Here is a 23,427-nt window from a genome sequence, read left to right as displayed (position 1 = left end):
CTTGTAATGTCCTTACGTCAGCTTGCAACATTGTAATATTTCCTCTGATGGGGCTGGGGAGGGAGGCTGCAGAAAAGGGGAGGCGAATCTGTGAAAACTCCCCAGCTTGCCAGCGTGCAAAATATTTTAAGGGAGGGGGGGAGAGAAGACAACCAGTCTCGAGGCTGGAAAATAAACAGGGAGGCGTGCGAAGTTGAAACGATCGAAGGAGGGAGATTTTAAAAAACAATTACAAACGATCAGCGAGGGAGACGGCGTAGAAATGAACGACACCCGCCGAACGGGAATGGGGACGGCGGTTAGTAAGATTCTTTGTTTTTGTATTATGATTGTTATTCTTCGGATAACACCTTCCCAAAATGTTATCGGCACATAAGAAATGCCTCGCCGACCTCCACTCTCTCCCGCATGAGGGATGATTAAAAGGCGATCGTACTATAATGGTGGAAAGGAAGGTAAGGACGCGATCTGTCTCGTCAAAGCACGAAAGACCCAAGAGAGATCCAGAAGTGGAGTAACTCTGCCATGTGGTTAAACAGTAAGCTTTTTTTTGGGGGGGGGGGGTGAAGTTAATTTTGATTTAATCGCTTGCTATTTACCTAAACTTGGAGTGCTGGGGAGAAAATCTAATTAGGAGACAGACATGTAACCAACCAACTGTATTTGTCATGCAATTCCGCAACAGGAAGGAGCTCAAAAGGAGGGAGGGTTTTAAGAATAAGCAAACTTTCCGGGCAAATCCATATGATGATTTCTTTCTGGAGCTACATCCTTACTCCTAGAAGTGCGGATCTCTGTTTCCCCCCCTCCTCCTCCCTCCTCCTCCTCCTCCTCCTCCTCCTTTCGTAGCTGTTAATGAAACTGGCCGCGACTTGGAGAGTCGGCTGGAGGAAGTGGCGGTGCCTTTCACTTCCCGGCGTTTGGGTATTCCGCGCGTTCCCTGGACGCAATCAAGCTCGTCCTGTGCGGCCCCTTCAAACATGACGCGGGTGGAACTTTTATAAACGGCGCTGTTATTCCTGACGCCTCCCTCATTTAGTCCAAGCTTCTGGGGGAAAGTTTTTGAAAATACCACGTGTCGCTTTGCCCCTTGACTCGCCACTGCAGCCATATGTTTCGTCTCGCGGTTGCCATGGCTTCTGGGGAGGGGAAAGATTGCGACCCTGACATTCTAGGACGGGGCACAAGCCTGCCGGATGCGAGTGAAGGGCAGGCTCCTCTCTGGCCAGCTGTCTCCATCCCCAGGTTGTTTTCCCCTCGACTTTGTAATAATTGCTAATTGCCTTTTATATCCTTTTATTTCATTACATTGTAACTGCATTGAATATAATTGGTCCCAAAGAGTTTGTCTTGTTTAAACTTCTTACAGCAGTGGTTCTCAACCTTGGGGTCGGGACCCCTTTGAGGGTCCAACGATCCTTTCACAGCAGGGCAAGCAGCTTGTGGGGGGTCCATACAACAACCTTGCAGGGTAAATCGAGAGAAAGTCTGTCTGTAGCAGAGGAAAAGAATGAGATCATGATAGTGGGACAAGAGGCAGAACTGAACTGAGAAACCCCGAAAAAGAACCAATTTATATACAACTAGTAATCAAGCCCGCTGCAGGGGAATGCAGCGGGCGCTAGGTCCTACCTAAGTCGGCGGCGGCGGGCTGGTTGGCGGCGGCGGTGGGCTGGTCGGCGGCAGGCTGGTTGGCGGCTGCGAGCTTGTTTGGTTTGCGGTGGGCTGACGCGGCGAGAGGCGCTTTGCGCCTCTCGCCGCGTCAGCCCGCCAGGCAGGGAACCCCCGGCAGCCGCGCTTCGCGTGACTGCCGGGGGCTCCCTGGGTCGGCGGCCTGACGCGGTGAGAGGCGCTTCGCGCCTCTCGCCGCGTCAGGCCGGGAGGAACTGCGAGCCGTGCTGTGCGCAGCTCGCAGTTCCTGGAGCTGGGAATCGGAGGGACCAATCGGCAGGCGCGAAGCGCCTGCCGATTGGTCCCTCCGATTGTCGTGAGGAAGGGTCCAATCCGGACCCTTCCTCATCACGGACTAATCCCACCTCTACCCCTCTTAGCGAATTATATAGTCCGTGGCGCCCGTGGCGCCACGGGCGGTTTAAAGATAATGAACAATGGATCTTCACGCCATTGGTCAGTTTCTGTTTAATTTCTGTGAAAGAACCCTTGCATAATTTCAAGGTTGGGGGTCACCACAACATAAGGAACTGTATTAAAGGGTCACGGCACTGTCTTAGTGTACAGGACCCCTGTGGTGGTTACAGTAGACCTGACCAACCCAGGTTCAAATCCTGAAACAACAGAGGTTCTTGGGTTAGAAGAAAGGCAGACCATGGACTCAAGATCTCTGCTGCCTTATACTCCCCTGGAAAAGCCAGGGCCTATGCTGCACACAATAGATAATGCATTTTCAATACACTTTAGAAGTAGATTTTCCTGTTCTGCACAGGAAAATCCAGCTGCCAAAGCACATTGAAAGTGCATTATCCTATGTGTGGAGAATGGTCACAACCTGGGAGTACTGCTTGACAAAACAAGTATCCTTGGAAAACCTGGCAGTAGGGGTGGCTCTGAGTGCTTTTGCCCAGCTTAAACTGGTGCATCATCTGTACCCATTCTTGGTTCAGTCTGATCTAGCCACAGTGATCCATGCCTTAGTTACATTTAGATTGGACTATCACAACGCTCTGTACTATGAAGGGCCACCCTTGAAGAGTATTTGGAAGCTGTAGCTTACAGCACTTTCACACATGCTAAATAATGCAGTTTCAATCCACTTCAGTGACTGTTTGCCATTCCACACAGTAAAATCCAGTTGCAAAATGGATTGAAAATGTGTCATTTAGTGCGTGTGTCAGCAGAATGGTGAGGCTAGACTGCTGGTTGGAGCCAGAGTATCTGTTCCCAATGTTACAGAAATTGCTCTGGCTACTGATCTGCTCCCAAATCCAATTCCAGGGGCCATTCCGCACCGGGATCCATGTAACAAATTGTTTGCTGAACGAAAAATCGCCATTTTAAATAGTGGAATTCGTCGTTATGCATACCTGCCTTTGTAGTGGAATCCAGTTGCGTTTCTTTCGTTTCCCACAGGGTTCCGGTCTCGGCAAAAATCGCTAGAAAGGAAGCGCTATTGCTGAGCTGTGTCCCACCCCTGGCTGTCAAGCAGCCAATGGGTGGCCATTAGCATGCTCCCAAACAGCCCCTTTCCCTTTAAGGAAGGTTTAAAAAAAAAAAAACACCAGTTGCAACGAATATGCATTGATTCGTTGCAACGGAAACACCCATCCAGCTAGCAGGTGATGTTTGAGCTGCCGTTTCATCGTTGCCACGCTCCCCCCCGAGTGAAAAAAAAATCCCCCCCCTCACGGGCGCGATTTTCGGCCGAAAACAGTGTGAAAAATAAAGTGAAAATAAACCAGCAAACAGGCCTCTGTGATGCTTGTGCTTGGTGACTTTAAACAGAGGGACTGCAGCCGGATAAGCCTCACTGGGTAAACGAAGGCTTGCCGGTGCATTGATCTCCCCTCGCTCAGAGAAAAAAAATGGCGATCACTTCGCCGGAAGATCAGAGGAGAGAGCCAGGGGGAGGGACTTTGCAGAAACCGCAACAATGGTAACGCACAGAACTTTTCCACTAGTGTTGCAGATTGGTTGCAGGAGTGTAGCGCTTTCCGGAGGGTGAATCCACTTTTTGGGATTTCCCTGAAAGCGCTACAACGAAGCGCTTTTTGCGGATCGGTTTCAGGAGTGTTGCAGATTGTCAACGACGTTGTGCATAACGGCAAAACTGTAGCGATTTCAATTAGTAACCATTGTGCTATTTTGGATGAATGCGGAACGGCCCCAGGTGTTGGTTTTGTTCTTCAAAGCCCTATGTAGCTTGGGACCATACTTCTCCCATACATTCCTGGATGGAGATGAGGGTCACAGGGAGAAGTCCTCTTGACTGTCCCATCAATCAAAGAAGCTTATCTGGTGGTTACTATTAAGTCTGTGGGTTCAGTGAACAAAGACTACAATTCTTCAGAACAGCTCTTTTTATTTAGTAACTCCAGCAACAAACTCCAAATACTAAACAGAAAAAAACAGGCAAACTCATGCACTTTTATACCAGAGGTTGCTGCCTCTGATTGGTCCTAAGCAAAGCAATCCGATTGGCCCTAAGCAGAGCAATCCGATTGGCTCTAAGCAGAGTGATCTGGTTGGACCTTAACAGGTTCCCTTGATTGGTTAGTTCCTTGACTGGCAGAAGCCCTCATTTGCATCAGCAGCCAAATGTCCACAGACATAACAGGTACACAAGATGACTTTTTGGGTGGCAATCCCTTGATTATGGAATAACTTCCCTAGGGAGGTACGCCTATCCCTTCACTTTTGATCTTCAGGTGCTGTTGAAAACAGTCTTATTTAGAACTGCATTTGACCAATTTTGGTCTTGATTAGCAGTCCCATCTGAGATTTTAAAATCTTGTATGGTACGAGTGTGTGTGTGTGTGTAAGCTGTCTTGCCTAAATATCAGGAGAGAAAAGGAGAATACTGTAAGCCACTTTGGGTCCCCATTGTAAAGAGGAGTTAAGCAAATATATAATTACTGTGTTAATAACACAGTAATAAATGTGCTAATAGGCATTGTCATAAGTATAAATAATTTTGGAAATAATTATATAACATAAATATATAAATAACAACAAATAGATGAAATTTAGAATGACTGTAATCATAAAATCCATATTTACCAATCAAGTTTGTTACTATGTTGCCAAAGAAATAGAGATACAACAGAATATTAACCATTTTCTAAACTACCTAGAGTGAAACTGGAATTATGAAAGATTTTAAAACAATGTTGTACCAAAAAATAAATGCTAGTGTTTCCCCCCTCCCCCGCCCCCAATTGTTTGCTATGTTTACAGCGTGCTGTCAAGTCACTTTCTGACTTATGGTTACCCTATCAATTGACAAATGTCCTATCACTGGCAGCCTTTTCAGGTCTTGCAAACTGAAGGCCATGACTCTAATCCAGGCTTTCTCCACCAGGTTTTCACAACACCTGGGGTTTCCTGAATGGGTGAGAATCAATTTTTATATGTGAATTTTAAATTTGTTAAACATTTATCAGGTATTGTGACCATATATGGTCATATGGACCTGCCCCTCCGCATGGCCAATGATGGGCCTGGAGGGGACAGGATGGGGAGGGCAAAAAGCTGGGTTTAAAAGTCTACCTAGTTCAGTTACATGTCAAAGGAAGTGGGGTGAACACTGAGGAGATGAAAAAAGAACACACTAATGTCTGAAATGACAACTGGGATATGTTAGGTATCAGGGAGCCATTACTTAGATCTTCTGAGTTCATGTTCACACATAATGTTTTAATAATCCTTTCATCTTTAATTCTTTTGTAAAACCCATATTGTGCAGAATCAATACTCATCTACTGTATTCTGTTAACTCCTATATCTTCCTTCTGCTTTCTTTCCTTGAGCCAATTATTATTATTTATTAGATTTATAGGCCGCAACCAACAGTTGAACCCCATCCAGGTCGGGCAAGCACTCTTCCATGCTTGGGCCTTTCCTATCTAGCCACAAGACCTCCATCTTTGAAGGGTTGTGTTTCAGGTGAGTCTGCTTGATCCATCCTGTCACTGTTGTTTGGGGGTGCCATCCATCAGGAGGTGGAGCTGGGTCTCATCTGCATATTGGTGTCAATCAAGGCCATACCCTTGGACTAGCTGGTAAGAAGGTACATAAGAATGTTAAACCAAGTCAGGGAGAGAATCCTACCAAAAAGCATCTCACAGTGAAGGTGCAAATGGTGTGAGCCCAGAGAAAGGTCCAATGGCACCCAAGCCATTTAGACAAAAAAACAACAAGCAACAGAAACAAACGAAATTCAGAACAGTAGAAGAACATACAATTACATTTAAATCCAGGATTATCTGTCTCCAGTACTGAAGTAGCCACGTGAATATGTTTAGCTTTAAAAAATTCCAAAAAGTGAATGTCAGAATCTAAAACAATCTACAAATCTATAAAGATGTTCTGGAATTTCACAAATTCCAGTATCAGTGCAAAAGGTCCAGTTTCTGCTATGTTTTCTCTCCACCGAGAATGAATTTGTGGATGTGTTTTTGTTCTGAACATACACATTTGACAGAAATATTACCATTCAAATAGCAGGGAAAATACATAAAACAAACATTCAGTTCACAGTGTACCAGGTGATTCTGAGGCCCTGCAGGAAAGTGTGGGATGGGGCTCCAGGATCACTGCCACTCCCCCACCAGGGCCATGCAAGGGGTAGCCCTTGTAACTAAAACAGAGGTGATTACATTCTCACTAATACAAACTTAGCTATGTAATCAACATGACCAAATCCACAGAAACTTAAATCTGGAAATTTGAGCCATGAACAAACAAGGTGGATCTTTCTATGAGCCCATTCTGGGGACTGCTAGAAAACCATAATAGTATTACGACCCTTCAGTTTTAAGCTTCAGTTAGGAAATGCACATCTATAAAGGTAATCATGATCCTATGTACTATCAGCAGCAAAATAAAAAATATAATATCAAATGAGCAAAGAACTAAAATAACTTACCAACAGAAGGTCCCAAAAGAGCTCCAGGAATATGAATGTGCAGAAACCTTACAGGGAAACAGCAGGATTTATACTGTTTTGGCTGGTTTTGCTATAGTCACTTTCATTGTACCAGGAGTAGGAGACTATGCCTCTGCAGCATTTCAGTTCCCTTTTGATAGCAGGAAGAATAGCAGGCAATTGTGCCACCCAAATGGACACCCATGTCAGTGTATGCAGTAGACACTTGTTCCCAAAGGACATTTTAAATCTCTGTATGCACAGCTGTAGGCAAGGTTTAATATGCCTCCAGGAGAGAATGAATAAAGGAGAGACAGATGTTCAAACAGAGGGCAACTTTCTTATCCTAACCAAGATAAAGAATGGCAAAAAAGAAAAAGAAAAAGGAAACTAACTCCAGTATGCCGCAAAATACAACCACAAGCTCAGGCAGTTCAGTGATAAAATCCAGTCAAAATTTACTTTCAATAAAACATTCACGTTGCAAGATCCCAGTAGCCACCTGTAGTTATTTTAATCCATTGACGGCATCCCCATTCTTCTGATATTATTACTCATCCATACCATGCAGGTATGACTGTAACTTCTGATGACTGTGGTGCTTCCTCTTTACCTTGATCGTGATCCAGAAGGAAAAGGGAGTCACTTGGCTAGAAGAAGAAGGGCCATTCTGCACAATGACCAATGTTGCTAAATGTTTGCAGCATACAGAAACGCTATATTTAATAGTGGAATTCCGTCATTCCGCACGCCTTCAATTCTAGCGGAATATTGAAGTCCAACTAGCGGTCTATTCATTCCCCACAGGTTTCCGGTCTTGCGGGAATCGCAACAAAGGAGGCAATATTTTTCTGTGCTTCTTCCCATCCCTGGCCATCAATCAGACAGAACACCCAATGAACTGTTGTGTTCATGCTCCCGAAAAACCCCTTTCCCTTTAAAAACTGTTTTTAAAAACTGAAAAACACCAGTAGCAACAAATATTTGTTCATTCAATGTTTCAGAAGACCTTTTTCGCAGGCATAGGAGCTGGCGCTTAATCGTTTACATGCTCTTCAAGTAAAAAAAAAAAAAATCCCCCCCCACCCCCCATAGGTGCAATTTCTGGCCAAAATTACGGGCAGTGTCGAACAGGGGGATGTATTGTGCTCAGAAACTTTAAAGACAATTGCAGAAGGGAGCTTTGCTTTACTGTTAAGCACTTCTGTGGAGGGACTTCATCCAAAGAAGCCTTGCTTATTCATTGCTTTCGCCGGTTTAAGGGGGAAAAAATGGTGATCGCATCTACGGAAGCTCGGGCGCGAGAGCTAGGGAGGGACATTCTTTCTACCGCTATTTTGAGAATGCACATGTCTTTCGCTGATGTGTTGCAGCTTGTGCTCAGAAGTGTAGCGGTTTTTCGGGGAGAATCCACTTTTCTGGATTTCTCCCTAAGCGCTATAAAATTCCGATTGTTGCTGGAGTTTGGCGGGAGTTTTGCAGTTTGTTTATGACGTCATGCGGAACGTTAAATTAATAGCGTTTACAAAAGGTAAGACTTTGGCTACAATTAAGTTGTGAGTGATGGACCGAAGAGTTGGTTCTTATATGTTGCTTTTCTCTACCAGAAGGAGACTCCTTTCGACAAAATGTATCTCGTGTAGGGAATCCTACAACTGATGTTGAATGGAGGGAAGTTTGCTTAGCTGTTGTTATTGTTGTTAGCTGCGAAGTCGTGTCCGACCCATCGCAACCCCATGGACAATGATCCTCCAGGCCTTCCTATCCTCTACCATTCTTTGGAGTCCATTTAAGCTCGCACCAACTTCTTCAGGGACTCCATCCAGCCACCTCATTATCTGTAATTCCCTTCTTCTTTTACCCTCAATCACTCCCAGCATTAGGCTCTTCTCCAGGGAATCCTGTTAACATATATTTAACAAGTTCACAATACATTTCATTATTTTGGTACCATATTTTTTGGATCCAGTACACATTTAATTTTGCATCTCAGTATGACTCCTAATCCAATATTACCTTTCTTTAAGGCAAGTCTTCCATATTATTATTATTATTATTATTATTATTATTATTATTATTATTATTATTATTATTATTATTATTATTATTATTGTCTTCAAGCCTGCTGCAGTCTCAAATGCACTAGTGGCAGAAAGGGGGGCGGGAGGCAGGCCTCTGGAGGTGCGGAGAGGCCCCCTTAGCAACCTCCCCCTCTGAAGGCGGCAGGGCGGGAGCACATCAGCCTCGGGAGCTGGCAGTCCCCAGACCAGCTGCAGGCACCTGCCGTCCTACCTGTGAGGTGGTGGCGGGCCCGCCACAACCTCACTATCGCCTACTGAGTGGCGCCACAGGTGCAGCCTCCCGTGCATGCTGTGCGGCAACGCCAGCAACCGTCCACTGGTGACAAGTATAATATATAACAAATGAAATCAACATAGATTGTGGCAATAACTATACTTCATAGAATTCTTTTCCTCAGCTTGTCTATTCCCAGTTGTAATCTAAGAAGATGTACATCAGGAGCAATGGTCGGCCCCAAGGGGTCCAGATTTCACAAGGATGGAGGATTTCACAAGGATTTCACAAGGATATATTAAATCAGTATATGGCCCAGCATCAACCAAAAGCCTGGCAGAAGAGCTCCATCTTGCAGGCCTTTCAGAACCCAGAGAGCTCTGACAGGGCCCTCACTTGTCCAGGAGCTCATTCCACCAGGTAGGGGCCAGGACCAGGCATGCTTCCTGAGGGCCTGGGACTGCCAACAGATTCATACCAGTCTGGCTTCCATCCAGGCCACAGGGCTTCCAGTCTGGCTTCCATCCAGGCCATAGATCGTTAGATCTATGGGCCACATTTGATGTGGTCAACCACAAGTTGTTGGCCCACCACATTGCCATGACCGGGATTAGGAGTACCACATTCAAATGACTGGTCTCAGTCACAGAGGATAGCAGTGGGGGAGAAATTATCGTACCCTATGGCGCTTCCATGTGGGGGGTTCCTCGAGGGGGCGATACTCTCCCACACACTTTTTAACATCTATATGCGCCGTCTAGCCTAGATGATCCGGGGCTTTGGGCTGCGGTGCCACCAATATATGGATGACACCCAACTCTACCTTCTGCTGGATGGATGGATAGATCCCCACCCCCCTGGATACATTTGCCAGTTGTTTGGAAGCAGTGGCTGGATGGCTGAGGCAGAGCGCCTCTCGCCGCGTCAGGCCGCCAGCAAAGGAGCAACTGCAAGCCGCGCACAGCGCAGCTCGCAGTTGCTCCGGCGGGGAATCAGAGGGACCAATAGTCCCTCCAATAGTCTGTCTGGAGGAAGGGGCCAATCTGCACCCTTCCTCATCCCGGACACATCCCGCCTCCCAAGGTCTTACCATTTTATTTAGTATGCGGTGCCTGCGGCGCCGCAGGCTGTGTTAAGATTGGGCTGTTGGCCCATTTTATTCTATAAGCCGCCCCAAGATGACATTGTCAGGAGGGGTAGGGTATAAATTTAATAACTACAAAGAATTTTAAATACCTGTAGAGCAAAGTGCCCTGCACAGAGCATAAAAGATAAGCGATCCTGTAGGTAGGTATGACTAAGGCCCTGTATAGCCTTAAATCAGATCAGATATAAGAGACACAAATAAATAACAATCTGATTAAAACATTAACAATTAGGCTAGAAAGATGCATTTATATTCTTACATTTCCAGTTACCATTATATAGTAGCTTGCAAAAGTATTCACACCCCTCAGTGTTTGTCCTATTTTGTCACATTACACTCTGGAACTATGCTGGGTTTGGGGGGGGGGGGGTTAGCACCATTTGATTCTCACAACATGCCTACCACTTTGAAGGTGCAAAATCTTTCTGATTATGACACAAACAGTACTCAAGACAAGAAAAACAGAAATCATTACTGTGTATAAGGATTCACCCCCTTGCTCCGACACCTCTAAATAAGATCTTAATTTCAGAAGTCACATAATTAATTAAGGTACACTAGTATACAATCCAAGTGGCACATGATCTGCCACAGGTTTTCTGTGGACTCTCCATGGCCCTTTCGGCACACTTTCAATGCATTTTAATAGATTTTCCTGTTCTGCATATGAAAATCCAGCTACAAAAGCACATTGAAAGTGCATAATCCTACATGTGCGGAATGAGCCCTGGATTAGAAATCAGATTAATGCAAGCAGTTCTGTTTCTTCTGATAGTAAACAAATCTATTGAACTTTTCAGTGCTACAAAAGTTCACAAAGAACACATGGAAAATAACAAAGTATACCAATAATTATGAACTTTAATGTATTTTTCATGTTTCTCTGTTCTATATACACTGCCCCAAGACATCATACTGAGGGGAGATATATGAGCTGAATGAATAAATAATAACAATAATTAAGAAATAAAAAAAATTATATATAATTCTTTATAGGGAATAATCTGTCAATGGTTGAAGTTGAAACAATGAAGTTATTGTTTGTGAATAGGCAGAATTTTATGTGTTACAATGCCACGTATTTTATTCTATGACAAAATAACCTTCAGTCAATCAATTTTATTTACAGTCACCTTGACAGATGGTATCTGACGCCAGCTGGATTGGGGTGGGTTAGCCATCCATGTGCTTTTAGTCCTGTCGGCAACGTTTGACGTGGTCGACCATGAGTTGTTGGCTTACCGCCTCACCAGAGCTGGGATTAGGGGGACTGCACTGCAATGGCTGGTCTACTTTCTCGGGAACCAGACACAGAGGGTTGCTGTAGAGGATAAGTTATGAGACCCCCTTGGGCTCTCATGAGGAGTACCTCAGGGGGCAATTCTCTCCCCTACATTGTTAACAACTATATGCACCCTCTAGCCCAGCTGGTCCAAAGTTATGGGCTGGGATGTCATCAACATGCTCCCTCTCCTGATGGACAGCTGGCTGGACTCCCCCCCCTCCCCAGATACATTTGCCAGTTGTTGGGAATCAGTGGCTGGATGGCTCAGGCAGAGCTGCCTGAAACTCAACCCCTCCAAAATGGAGGTCCTGTGGCTGGTCAGACAATGGCAGGATCAGGAAGTACACCTCCCATGCCTAGATGGGGTGCAATTAACATCTGCACTGACAACTAGGAATTTGGGTGCAACCTTTAATGCCTCCCTTTCAATGGAAACTCAGGTCACAAAAGTTGCTTGGGCGGCATTTTTTCATCTACCCCAAGCATGGCTACTAGTGTCCTACCTGTCCTCCGAACACTTGGCCACAGTGATCCATGCAACAGTCACTTCCAGGTTAGACTTCTGTAACTCTTTCCACATGGGCCTACCCTTGGCTTTGACCCAGAAATTACAGGTGGTACAAAATGTGGCTGCAAGGGTCCTCAGTAGGACATCTTGGAGGGCCCATATTCAACCAGTACTTCGTCACCTTCATTGGTTACTAGTCAGTCAATCAATCAAACTTTATTACAGTCATTCAGACCAAGTTATCTGAAGTCGATACAGAAGAGACCAAAAGAATATGGTCATTTAATGTAATACAATTTAAAACAGATCATAAAGTCGAACTTAAAATTATGCTACTTTAGAGCATTGGGTTTTTATGGTGGCGGCACAAAACTTAGCCAGCTGAGTTGTCACCTGGGGGGACTCATCACTTAGCAGCCACTTTGCTCGATCTACATCATGATATTGGTTACCAGTCTGTTTCCAGATCAAGTTCAAGATATTGGTTTTAACCTTTAAGGCTCTATGTGGCTTAAAGGTAAAGGTATCCCCTGTGCAAGCACCCCCCTTGGGGTGACGCCCTCTAGCTTTTTCATGGCAGACTCAATACGGGGTGGTTTGCCAGTGCCTCCCCCAGTCATTACCGTTTACCCCCCAGCAAGCTGGGTACTCATTTTACCGACCTCAGAAGGATGGAAGGCTGAGTCAACCTTGAGCCGGCTGCTGGGATTGAACTCCCAGCCTCATGAGCAGAGCTTCAGACTGCATGTCTGCTGCCTTACCACTCTGCACCACAAGAGGCTATGTGGCTTGGGCCCTGCTTATCTGTGAGACCTCCTATCTTCTTATGCCTCCCATAGGGCACTTCACTCTGCAGGTATGAATTTGCTGGCACTCGGGACATTCACCTGGCCTCGACCAGCGGCAGGGCTATTTCATCCCTGGCCCCAACCTGGGGGAATGAGCTCCCTGAAGAGCTATGGGCCCTTCCAGATTTGTCAGCTTTCTGCCAGGGCCTGTAAGATGGAGCTGTTCCACCAGGTGTATGGTTGAGGCCACGGTAAGGTTCCGGAGTTACCATCGGCGGATCCCTTAATATCTGTTAGATCAAGATCCTTGCTCCCAATGAAAGAGAGTCCTTGGCCCCAGACAGTGGGAGAGGTTGGGGGGGGGGGGTAGAAAGATGGCAATGCAGCCATCTTTTAATGTTAATCTCAATGTTTATTGTTATATTTTAAGGGGTTTTAGGGGACTGGACTGGTTTTTATTGTTTTATTGTAAATTGCTGTAAGTCCAAATGGAGTGCCAGGTTGGTTTCATCTATAGCATCATTTCATCAACCACTGCAGTTCAGGACATATCCAAGGCTTTAGATCCTCATCTGTTACCATGTGTGAACACCTTAGTTCTGCAGACTCTACACATGCAGGGATTTTTACAGATTGCTCTTTGCGGTCTTTTCATAACTGCTTATCACATCACTCATATCAACATATCATTTGTATATTTTATTTAGAACATGCAAATTGCCATCTCTTCAGTGAACTAACCAAGGTGACCCACAGAGTTTTGAAAAAAACTCACAATGAATAATTTTTAAAACCATAAAATGATTATGATTAAATTAAGCCATAAAAACAACATCAAGCACAGTTTGCACAGGTCATAGCAGAGGTCCTCAGCTTTTTTCAGCCTGCAAGCAGCTTTAGAATTCTAAACTGTGTTATTAGGCCTTCAACTTTTCAGGCAGAAGCTCTATTTAATGGGATGTGTCTTAAAATTAAAATATTGTTTAAAACTTTTTTTTTATATACACACAATAAAAGTTTACATACTGAGCTAGCTAAGAAAACCTTACCTGGCAGTATCTATATTTATTTTGCAGACAGCCCAACACATTCTGTGAAAGGAAAAAATGCTTCTCCTAGCTTCCTTGTTACAGGAGTGCTTTTCTCATGAGTCCAGCCATTTTTAACCTACACTATTATGTGTAACAATGGCAGTTTGTTCTGAAGGGCTGGTGAGAGTTCCCTGCACACACACACACACACACACACACACACACACACACACACACACACAGGGTGCTTTGACCAGATTTTGTTAGGAAAATAAATGAGTTTTGAAAAGTGAGTAATATTTGATGTTGTGATATTATCACCTTTTATCTCAATTATAAAAATACATTAAACCCTAGAAAATCTGAATATTTTTAGCAGAAGTATTTCAGTTAGGTGCATTAATAATTTTAGCTGTGCAGCCCAGATGAATTTAGTCAGATTCAAATCCCACTGTGTTTTCAGAATAACTGTCTTTGCATAGGTAAAGGATTTTATATATAGCCATTTATACCATAAATATAAAAATAACAAAAGCCCCACCTAGCCCAGCTATCAGTGTCTATAAGTACTTGGCTGATGCCAGAGAAAAGGCTGGCAGGCTCCACTGTGCCCATGGGCACCATCTTGGAAAGTCCTGCCATATTGTGTAGCCGTTCAGCAAAAATTCAGATCTAATTTTTCTTGTACTCTACTAAATTCACCATTTCCCTAAGAAAACATAACACACACTTGCTTAGGTTACAAGGTAGTTAACATCTTGGTTCCTTGTGTTTTGCAGAATAGTTTTGAAAAACGGAGCAGAATGCCTTGATAACTGCTTTAGAGCTGAGAGTAACTACTTCCATGACTATATTTACCATATAGAGGATGTTCTCATCTAAATAAATACAACTGACTAGACAAAACAAGGCTTCAACACTATGAATTTACAACAACAAAAAACAAGCATCATAGTGCAAACAAGCATCATAGTGAAGATTAATGCATGAAAAAGTCAAATGTTGTTAGGATAATTTGAAAGGAAACAGAAACCTTTTTCTTAATGATGGGTCCAATCTGTCATCAGTACAGTTCCTTGCTGTTTAATGGTTCTTAGAACTAATATTAGCCAAAGCACATTATTAAGGTAACCCCAAACCCTGCTTCAGTAAGTGAATGAACAACAGGGGAATGTTAATGTGGGCACACAGACATTTCAGATGTGTGCATCACCAGTTTGGCATCCTTCCTTTTAATAGCCCTTATTGTCACACTGTGTTTCAAAGAAGAGATTCCACAAAAGAAGGAAAGGCATTAATTGGCTGCCTTAGAAAATGAGACTCTCTCTAACAACTGTTCACAATTACTTAAGCTGTGCTTGCAAAACTCCTGGCTTCTCCAGTTCACTTACTATCATGGCTGTTTTGATAGAACATTTGTATTTTTATTTATGTTTTGCATTTATGTTGTTAATAGCCCTGGTCCCAGATTGCTGAAGGTGTGGCGGGATAAAAATCAAAGCCAATAAATAACTAAAGTGCATCATCTTTTTGTGAGAGATAAAATTGTATCTTGTTATTAAAAGTTCACATGCTGGTTGGTAAACAGACCCAGAATAGAATCATTCATGTTTAAAAGTAACATTTTACTCTTACATAAATAAACCCCTATTCTTGGGAACTGCTACTGAGTGGCAGGTCTACAGCCACTTAAAGACTCCTGAGTTGTAATTCCCTTTTAACTTTAGCTTCAGTACAAATGAAAACAAATTAAGCTGTTTCCTACTGAATCAGACTATCAATCCATCAAGGTCACTATTGCATACTCAGATTGGCAACTGCTCTCCAGGGTCTCAGAGGTCTTTCAAGCCATCTGCTGCCTGATATTTCTCACTGGAAATGCTGGGGATTGAACCTGGGACCTTCTGTATGCCAAGCAGATGCTCTACCACTGAGCCGAGGTGGCACTCCTATCATTCATATTGTAGAAGCTGATAAAGGGCTTTTATTTGGTTCTGGGTTTAAGGTTCTTTCCATCACTTATGACTATTGGTTGAGTTCAGGGGATGAAGTTACTTCTGTAGCCCTATCTTAATTTTCAAGCATGTATCTTAAATCTTTTAAATAACCCTTAAAGTATTTCTTAAATAGTTCCCAAACTATATACATGCTATATATTTTACATCATTGAATCAGAATGTCTTACATTTTTAACTGTGGTACTAATTACTATAATGGTCTAAATGACTGCAAGTAAATGTCTTGGTCTTGCATGTATGCTGGAAGACATTGCAAGACAGTGGAATGGTTTTGTAGCTTTTACCAGTTGTCAGATATTGAGGTTAGGGATAGGGATTGAGACAATTAGGGGACTAACTTTATAGTCACTTAAAGACTCCCAAGTTGTAATTCCCCTTTAACTTTTGCTAGGATTCTCATGATGTTACAGCCAGATCACAGCTACATAGTAATCATTTGATGACCTCAGCATCAAGTAATGAACCATTAGAAATCAAATTGTTTATCTGTTTCTGTTGGTTTCAATGGGAACGCCTTTATGACTGTACTTTTTCCCCATCCAAATTAGGATGAAATGTTCAGACAGTGCAGCCTTCAACTGAAGATAAACACCTTCCATATTTCGGACAGATTGGAGAAAGCGTCCCTGTTATGTGCAATCAAAATTATTTCACAGTGGGTACAAGCAGACACTTGACAACCCAGGAAAAGTGGGACACAAATAATACATGACCCTACCAGATGACAATTATTTATTTAAAACATTTTAATGCCACCTTTCTACCTGATCAGGGGGTCACATGATGGCAAGCATTAAACATTAAAACAAAATATAAAATTCTATTAAAATACATAAACACTATGTACCATTCAGGGTATGCCAGATGCCAAATGAAACAGCAAGTTTTTACATGTGCTGGGAAAAGACATCACTAGATAAATCTCTCTAGGGAGAGAGTTCCAAAGTTTTGACACCACAATCGAGAATGTCCTTTCTTTGGACGCTACCCCAGTAGTATAAAGGTAAAGGTAAAGGTAACCCCTGTGCAATCACCGAGTCATGTCTGACCCTTGGGGTGACGCTCTCTAGCGTTTTCATGGCAGACTCAATACGGGGTGGTTTACCAGTGCCTTCCCCAGTCATTACCGTTTACCCCCCAGCAAGCTGGGTACTCATTTTACCGACCTCGGAAGGATGGATGGCTGAGTCGACCTTGAGCCGGCTGCTGGGACTGAACTCCCAGCCTCATGGGCAGAGCTTTCAGACTGCATTTCTGCTGCCTTACCACTCTGCGCCACAAGAGGCTCTTCAGTCCAGTAGTATAAGAAGCATTTTTCTCCCACTCCAGGTCTAATCCAAGAGATGAGCCTGCAGAAGACAACTAGTGGAAGAAATGGAATGCAGTGAGGTAAACCACATATGGAGGAGCCAAGGACACTTCTGCTGTTTGTGTGCTTAAAAACAGACCCCTCTCACCTTGTTTTCTTCACACATGAACAGGAAGTTGCTTATCTTTTTGCTTCCTGCAGGGGGACAGTTACCAAGGAGAAACAGTGCAGCTGCTTTTAGATGAAATTAAAAACACTGAATTATCATCACTTATAATGTTTGTGTATTCATTTCTTTCTCTGTCTTGTCTTGCATACAGACACATTAAGATTGGACAGCTGATAATGCTTGTCACCACCAGCAGGACAACCTTTCCCTTCATCCCCTCCAATCTGCCATGTCAATTAACCAAATACTACCACGTGCAATACAAAAAAAGTGGCCTCTCTCAGGGAGAGACTCATGGAGTGTTGGTCTCCAACCACTGCCCCTCCCCCAATTTGGAGAGCTTTCTGCACAGCCCCACAAAGAACAGAATGATAAGAAAACAGGGACTGTGGTACTTATAAAGAACCCTCCCAAACCAGCAACACTTTGGGGAAACTGATCTTTCAGGACACCCCTTTTTTTGGTAACTAATAAGATAACATTCCTGTCGTTCTCTTATCATTTCTCCCCCAATTCTATGTAAGATAACCAGTTAACAGAGAATGAAGTCTACTTTGTTTTTTATTCTATCACTGGTTAGGTTAGTTATAAAAACAGCATTCATGAAAGGGATTCTGCTCAAGTTTTCACCGAAGGTCTAAACATCCATGGCAATTTAGCCATAACATTTAATACTTTTTTCCTTCATTCTGCAGATTTTTATCACTTACTGGTTCCTTCTAAGTCATCTCTTCAGATATAAGCAAGCTTCTTTGGCCAGTCGCTAGTAATGTCTAGCTATGAATACAAAGTTCATTTTTTCATTCCTGACAGAACTTCTGAATTTCTCTTCTGACCTGAGTTTGGCTGCTTGCTTTACTTTGATGTGCTGGTAACTTGACTGCTGCCTCCACTGGATAGAGCTTTCTTTTTTTGCATGCAGCTTAAATATATGTTCAAGTTTGTATTGTGTGGATTCTTTGCCCTTCCTTACATATCCTTCATTCTTGTCTCCTTAGGCACTTCTTTTCTTGCCTTGTTCTCCTGCAATTTCTTCAGCTTTCTCTCTCCCTCTCTCTCTCTCTTCCCCTCCCCCTGGTATCTGTGTTAATCCTTTTATTTTGTATTTGGAGACATATTTGCCCAAATCTTTCCCAACTGGAAGAGCTAAGGGTGGCGCTAAGGAAGGATCTCTTCTGCCAGACATTTAATTGGGGCCAATGAACTTCAAGACAACTCTGATTAAACATTGTTTGAGCTCCCTCTATGTCAGGGGTGGCAGACTGTGGCTCTCCAGATGTCCATGGACTACAATTCCCTGTACATGCTGGCAGGGGCTCATGGGAATTGTACTCCATGGATATCTGGAGAGTCACACTCTGGCTACCTCTGCTCTATGTAGATATTCCTTCCACCACTACCTAACCCCCCCCCCCCAAACACTCTTAAATGAAACAATTTGGCTTTTAAGATGGTTTTAAAGTTTTGATATATGTCAAGTTCTATTTATTATGTATGTTTTATAAATAATGCTGGAAGCTGACCTGAGCCAGCATGCTTGGAAAGATTAGTTATAAATAAAATAAATAAATCACAGCTTTTTCTAGAATAACATCTATGATACACACTTGACTCCTGAACCTTATCCTCAAGCTACTTCAATCTTTGTTTATCCCATAGATCTACTTAATTCAGGGTGCTATATTCTCCTAAGAATGACCATAAGGGCAAACAGCTGGTAATATGGGCAGGATATAGTTCTAATTCTGCCTTCTTTCAGGGATCAACTTATGGATCAACATTATCAGGGCAAGTAGCAGTGCAAACTTATTAATAGAATTGGACACTAAACATATGAGCAAATGTGATTCATTTCCAAGTGATGTTTTTTCCTACCAAGAAAAAGTAATTGCTTATTTTAAACTGGGCAATCAAGATTTCAAACTGCACTTCAGACAGTCCTTTTAGAACAAGCATACTTCTCAGCTATTTCTCAGTTGCTTATACCAGTTGAGGAATGCATTTCCACAGTTGTGTTAATGATTGTGCACATGAAAAAAGTATCCCTCCAAAGATCAATCTGTAGACAACAGTGGCAGTATGTAAAAACCAACAGCAAGGGTTATCATACAGCTTCTTGGGTGGGGCCGGAGGGGGGTTATAGTTGATGTTTGTCTTAATTATAGGTTTCCTATCTTCATGAATTACATCAATTTTCAACCCCATTCCTCACAATTACTTTAAACTCTTCTATTGAAATCTAGAGATCTCAAGTATGGCCCCCATCTGCGGTTGCCTAAATTTGTGGGTTGTGGCCAAAGGGTTTTTTTTTTTTTTTTTTTGCAAACCTGTGTAATCCCCCCAAAGTAAAATGGTGCTCTGTGTGCAAGTGCAGAAAATACACCTATCTCCAGAAGTTGTCAGATAAGGTCAAGAGCCATGCTGGGGTCCAGTGGTGGTACAATCCAGGATCAGAGCTGCGGCTGGTAGCACTAGTTCAGCCCGGGAGTCATACGGAGCCTGGCAGCAGCGCAACCCAGGAGCTTGGTGGCAGCACAACCTGGGAATTATGCTGGGCCCTGTAGGAAAATGGGGAATCCTCCAAATCTCACAGATCCACACTTGTAATCCGTCTAATTGTTACACAGATTCCAGAAACATAGGAGTCCATGATCCTGATGGCACATTATGATTGATTGTGCTTTACCTAGCTGTGGAAGCACAACAAAACAAAATCAGAGTCCAGTGGCACCTTTAAGACTAACAAAGATTTATTCAAGGCGTGAGCTTTGAGTGCGAGCACTCTTCCTCAGACTGTGAAAGACTCAGTCTGAGGAAGAGTGCTTGCACTCGAAAGCTCACGCATTGAATAAATCTTTGTTGGTCTTAAAGGTGCCACTGGACTCTGATTTTGTTTTGTTGTACTGCTTCAGACCAACATGGCTACCCACTTGAATCCAGCTGTGGTAGGTTCTGGATGTGCTCCTGATATTACAATGTTCAGAGGACACATTATGTTGTATTTTGTATTTCTTCCTCTAAATATTGGAGGGGGGGAAGGAGTGGGAAGACTCTAGATCAGGGGTAGTCAACCTGTGGTCCTCCAGATGTTTATGGACTACAATTCCCATGAGCCCCTGCCAGCAAATGCAGGCAGGGGCTCATGGGAATTGTAGTCCATGGACATCTGAAGGACCACAGGTTGACTACCCCTGCTCTAGATGGTATTAAAACTTGAGATATAGAATGGTGTCCTGAATGTATGTGACAGTATCTCAGTTTTCAAAGGAATTATTATGCTACAAACTCAACCTGTATCTCCAGTATCTGCCTATGGAATATCTGCTGCCACTTACCAGAGGGCCAGACAGTTTCTTCTGGGAAAGATCTCAATCCATGTGCTTCTTTGCTTGTTGTTGTTGTTATGTGCGAAGTCGTGTCCGACCCATCGCGACCCCATGGACAATGATCCTCCAGGCCTTCCTGTCCTCTACCATTCCCCGGAGTCCATTTAAGCTTGCACTGGCTGCTTCAGTGACTCCATCCATCCACCTCATTCTCTGTCGTCCCCTTCTTCTTTTGCCCTCGATCGCTCCCAGCATTAGGCTCTTCTCCAGGGAGTCCTTCCTTCTCATGAGGTGGCTTCTTTGCTAGGTCTTCCTTAATCACTTCTGGTGCTCTGAAGATTTATTTATTAATTTATTACTTAGCCACAATGCTTTCTAGATCCACATAGCTGAACACACCTTATAAAAATATGAGTAGGGAACAAGATTTGTTCACTTCACCAAGATGGCTTAATTTTAATTGCATTTCTTTCCTTTGATAAGGCCACCACTATGCTTCTAAGTTTTCAATTAATGTAGCAAGAAAGTAGTGTCTCCACAGTCATCTCGCAAGAATGTTTCTTCCTAAAGGGTTTTTTTTAAAACTGAAAAAACAGTAAGGCCTTTATCCCAGGATGGTGACAAAGCAGCCAAACGGGGATTGGATACCACCCGTCCCAAATCAAAGTGTTCCATCACCAATTAAAAAAAAAAAAGCAGGCTTGGGCTGTTAAAAATGCCCAATTCATTAAATCCTCTTTTCAACTCTGTTCTTGAACCTCCTTTTCCAGCTATCACACTTTGAGCAATGAAGTATCACCACTTTAATTTAAACATAATCTAGCCGTCAGAACAGATTAAGACACCAGGCACCAGACACGTATGTCAGAAAAGGACGCTCTATCTTTCTACAAAAATGTCTACTCAAAGTAGCATGTAATATACAGCACTGTTGATGAGGAACTGGTCATTTAAATCTTTCATACAAGTGTAACTAAAGGAGATTGGAAGGCTTGGAATCAGTTTAAGCAATGTTTAGACAAGCCTCAGCACACCACTACATACAATACAATAAAGGAATTATTACATGAAGTATTTGAAAGAACAAGGAAAGTCCCTTTCCCTTGTTATATGCCTGGTGTAAACCATAATAAAACTACTACTACTGCTACTACTACTACTACTATTACTACTACTACTACTAAAAGTAAAGTCCCTTCAGTCAGTGCAGATACCACTTTATAAGCTGGCCATTTTCAGTGGCCCCATAGAGAACTATTGGAACAAAATGCATAGATCAGTCACTGTCAGGCTCTGATAGGACAAGAACACATAGGTTCAGTGGTTAGAATTATTGGGCACCTGGCAGGACATAGTACAACAAGTCAGGCTAAAGGAATCCCACAAAAGGGCTCCTGGACAGGGGGCTAATTCTGTTGCCTTTAATTGATACAACCAGTTCCCTCAACTACTTTCTCCATTTGGCTGCAGTGGAATGGGAGTGGTGAGAGTGGCTGATGGTCACCCCCCTCAAATGACCTGTTGCCTTTTGCCTCCCATTGAGCTCCAAGGGAGAATGTGGCTAAGCAAGTAGCACAGCAGACCTATGCAAAGTTACTCCCAGACCACTGATTTCCATAGGCTTAGACAGGAGTAACTGCATAGGATTGCAGGTGACACTGGTGGGACACTGGGAGGAAGAGACCAATGCCTAGGCTCCTCTAGGGAACCTAACCAATCATTGCAATGCATTTTCAAGGTTCAAGGTTTTGGTTTTAACCTTTAAGGCTTTACGCGGGTTGGGACCCACATACCTGAGGGACCACCTGTTGCCCTATGTGCCCCGCAGGGCTCTACGCTCTGCGGGAGAAAACCTACTGATCGTTCCTGGCCCCAGAGAAGTGTGCCTAGCCTCTAGGGAGGTTTGAAGGAGTCATCATCACCCTCCATCCCCCAATGCCCTTGTTCGGGTAGGGGAGACAGGTATTTTCCACCGTGTTGGGTATTTTTATAGTTAGTCTTTTAACAGGGGTTTTAATGGGGGATTTTAAGACTATTGTTACCCACCATGAGCCTGTTGGGAGTGGCGGGAAATAAATCGAATAATAATGATGATGATGATGATGATGATGATGATGATGATGATGATGATGATGCTTTGTACTTTGAAGCATGCTAAGCATGCTGCTGCAAGGCAAGTCAAGGTGAAGTTAGGGGAAAGCTGGTGGGGGAGGTTTTAGTCTATAGGGAGCCAGGTTTTGGAGGAATATGGCTCTTGGCCAATCACAGATTAACCCTTTTTGAAAATCTTCTGTGCATGGCCCAGAGTGGTATAAAGCTAAGGGGGACTTATCTGACTCTCTCTATTGTTGCCTTGCTGACTTGCTGCTGACTGCTGTTCTGGTTGTGTTGATTCTCTGCTCTTTTTCCTGCTCTTTCCTGATTCTCTGCTCTTTTTCCTGATTTTCCTGCTCTTTTCTTATTTTTTTCCTTTGAGATTTCATGGAGTGCACTGGAAGAACTGTTTAATCTGTTTACTTTTTATGTGCATTGGTGTGGCTTGGGGATCTTGATTTTTTGAACTTTGGTTACAAGTTTGGTTCCTCTTGCTGTTGCTTGGAGACTGTTGTTTGATCTGTTTTTCTGAGTGCTTGGTGTAGTGATATCCTATGGAGCTAAGACTAGAGTAGAGAATCTTTTCCCCATCATAGGATAGAATGGAGCCAAATGGGGACACCCTCATTGGGTGCCCCTAGAATTAGGCCACCTGGTCCAAATCCCTTGAAACCTGGGGGTGGGGGGTCTTCAAAGAGGCTCTGGAAGACACCCTGAGGTTTTGGAGCCTCTAACTCAAACTCCCACCCCTACCTCCTAGGCCACGGAGAAGGTGGGAACTTGAAATCTGCCATTGATTTCAATGGTGCCCATTGTTTTCTATGGCTGAAACTTTTCAGAGTTCCAAAATGATTCT

General features: G+C 43.4%; 1 long non-coding RNA gene across 2 annotated transcripts; it reads left to right on the top strand.

Moving 5' to 3' along the window:
• Positions 1-70: 70 nt before the first annotated feature.
• On the top strand, positions 71-17,243 carry LOC143831955 (uncharacterized). 2 transcript variants are annotated; one of them, XR_013229033.1, is made up of 3 exons: positions 71-298; positions 5,505-5,619; positions 17,003-17,243. It is a non-coding gene; the product is annotated as an uncharacterized LOC143831955 (long non-coding RNA). The 2 variants fall into 2 exon arrangements; XR_013229034.1 differs by having other exon boundaries at positions 16,222-17,243.
• Positions 17,244-23,427: the final 6,184 nt, after the last annotated feature.

Source organism: Paroedura picta, chromosome 3 (assembly GCF_049243985.1).
Source record: "Paroedura picta isolate Pp20150507F chromosome 3, Ppicta_v3.0, whole genome shotgun sequence".
NCBI lineage: Eukaryota > Metazoa > Chordata > Lepidosauria > Squamata > Gekkonidae > Paroedura > Paroedura picta.
The sequence above is the reverse complement of the archived record's forward strand: the minus strand, read 5'-3'. Positions and strand labels throughout refer to the sequence as shown.